Here is a 2,397-nt window from a genome sequence, read left to right on the forward strand (position 1 = left end):
GGGCTAAACACTATAATTAACCTCTTGACATGCCAAATTTTGGTTTTCTTTGAGCATCAGTAAGGGGAATCTTCCTACCCCCATGCTTGACCTTATGTATAAGAGACTCCAACTTTAGAAAGGTAGGTCTTTAGTCCACCTATACTTATTGGATCGGCATCATTGGTCTTCATAAGGAAGTTATTATGAAGTTTGAAACTCCTATGTGCTCGTTTCTCTAGAAAGGATCAGATTTTTCTAGATTCCTTCAAACCATTTCATGGGCCTCTTTATTTGTCTTCCTAAAGCTAAGGTAGGCTTATTGTTAGGGCATATTAAAGAAAGCAACTTGGCTGGTATCCTCAAGTCAATTTGGAAGTTAGCAGCTAAGAAGAAAAGTATATGGGTTGACTAGGTCTACTCTAGACATCTCTATAAAGACTCCGGATCCCCTCATCTCAGATGCTTATTGGATTTGGAAAAATATTTTGAAACTTAGGCCACATGTTTATGGAATTATCACCTCTTTGATTGATGATGGTGGTTCCATTGGACTTTGGCTGGACTTTTGGCACGCTCTAGGAGTCCTCCTTCATTGGTGAGTGTTAGAGCTTTTTCTAACTTGAGATCGGATAGACTAGCCATAGTCTCTGACATTCTGGATGATGATTGGGCCTCTGCTATTTCTTTCTCCACCCAATTGAATTCTATTTGGTTTACCCCTCTCAGGTATCCTCAGGAGAAAGGATTAAAGTATCGGTATCGGTCATCGTATCGGTTGATTAAATTTAAGATACGTATCGGAGGGTATTGTATCGTATCGGAGATACGCTAAGATATGCTAAAGACCAAGGATTAAAGTATCGGTATCAGACGCCGTATCAGTCAGCTAAATTTAAGATATGTATCCGAAGGTATCGTATCAGTATCGGAGATACTTTAAACGATGCTCAGGAGGCCTGTTGGAAGGGGAGATTTGGTTAGTTTGGCCTGCCTCTCCTTTGGATCTATTCATCTTAAATCGGCTTGAGATCTTCTCAAAACTAGTGGCTTGGTTATTCCTTGGCACAATTTGGTTTGTCTTAAATCCCAAATTCCTTGCCACAAATTCACATCTTGGCAGTTTGGTTTGTTGGAATACAAACGAATATGTTGATCAACTGTTCTATAGTTGCCCTTTCTCAAGATTTAGACTACAAAAGAAGAATCTTGAATTTTCAGCCTGAATGGATTTGGTTGGAAATGACCTTTGGAGGTCCCTAGTTTGTGAACGAATGAGTAAGTTAGCTTTTAGCACCGCCATTCATCATATTTGATTGGAGCGTAACCTCAGCAGATGGTCTCTCATCTCTACATCGTTTCTAAAGACTTAGGGCTCCATCTTGTTTGAAATCAGAAGCAAACTGTTTGTGCCTCCCCCCCTTAGATTTGTTTACTATCCCAAAAATAGGTTAATTATCGCCTCTTAGAATCTCCCACACCCTTTTTAGTGTGGGTGTGATCTTATATTTTGTTTTTCCGATCTTGTACATAGTATATTCTCTTCTCCCTTTGGGGGGGGCTATGTTTCTCTTCTTCCTCTGGTAAGGAATTTTTATTGACCCAAAAAAAAAATAAACTTTATCAATCACATTTTTTTTCCATTTCTCACAGTAAAGCCTCAAGGAGGTCACCAAACTCTAGAAATAGATCTACTATGTGCATTTTTCTCTAGAAAGGAGTGGACTCTGACTGTCACACCCCATTCTCACAGAACCGAGCCAGTGACCGGGTTAACACCGGTTAACCCAAACCTGTCAGGATCATCAGATACTGTATTCCACCACAACATACACACAACTAATATAAACTCATCAGATCAGCGAAAGACTAAGTTTTACCTGTGAATAATCCCATGATACTTGATACCCGGATTGTGATACAATAATTATATACATGTGGGCCCGAAGGCATGATATTTACACAAAAAGAATAAAATTCAAATATCAACTACATAAGGAAATCCACCAAAACAATCAGAGTACACAGCTCGGCTCGGTATTAAGGCTAGAGCTCAGCTCGGCATCAAGGGTTGACCCCAGCTCGGCATCACATAGTAGAGCTCAGCTCGGCCTCAGAAGTGGAGCTCAGCACGGCCTCAAGAGTGGAGCTCAGCTCGGCCTCAGAACTGCTGTCCCGCAGCACAACTCTCGCACGGGCAGTTATTGCCGTGCTCTAACTCCTCAGGGGTCCACCAGTCCTCATCAGGAAACTCGACTGTGGGACCCACCCCATGCTCCTCAGATGTATGACCTGCAAAATCATCTAAAAAGGGGTGTACACGTGGGATGAGCTCACTAGCTCAGTAAGTAGAAAGATGGACCACACAGCAGTCCACACATCACAACACATCATATGCACTACATGCCATGCTATACA

This window comes from Macadamia integrifolia, unplaced genomic scaffold (assembly GCF_013358625.1).
Source record: "Macadamia integrifolia cultivar HAES 741 unplaced genomic scaffold, SCU_Mint_v3 scaffold1072, whole genome shotgun sequence".
Taxonomy (NCBI): domain Eukaryota; kingdom Viridiplantae; phylum Streptophyta; class Magnoliopsida; order Proteales; family Proteaceae; genus Macadamia; species Macadamia integrifolia.